We start from the raw sequence: 337 nt of genomic DNA on the forward strand, positions 1-337 counted from the left end.
GTGTGTGTGTGTGTGTGTGTGTGTGTGTGTGTGTGTGTGTGTGTGTGTGTGTGTAAGTGGATTCGATTCCCAGACTGGGCGTTGTGTTGTCTTCTTCAGCAAAGCACTTCATTTCACGTTGTTCTGCGATCATTTCGTCATGTGACATGTGGCACCCAGTTACACCTGTACAGGTAATATCGATCTGATGGAGGACGTGAGCTTATGTATGCACAGACATTTGATCACTATAAAGAGATAATCTGTGTGGATGTTCGGTAAGAAATTGTCAAACCCTCATACATCGTCTAATGACGGGAGAGTCCATGACGGGAGAATCCATGACGGGAGAGTCCAT

The 337-nt window shown here is 45.7% G+C and overlaps 1 protein-coding gene across 1 annotated transcript in view; it reads left to right on the top strand.

The window, feature by feature from the left end:
- Positions 1 to 337, top strand: part of LOC106883552 (uncharacterized) — a 14,744-nt gene that overhangs the window by 2,249 nt on the left and 12,158 nt on the right. The gene's annotated exons all lie outside the window — the stretch shown is intronic.

This window comes from Octopus bimaculoides, chromosome 26 (genome assembly GCF_001194135.2).
Source record: "Octopus bimaculoides isolate UCB-OBI-ISO-001 chromosome 26, ASM119413v2, whole genome shotgun sequence".
Lineage (NCBI taxonomy): Eukaryota > Metazoa > Mollusca > Cephalopoda > Octopoda > Octopodidae > Octopus > Octopus bimaculoides.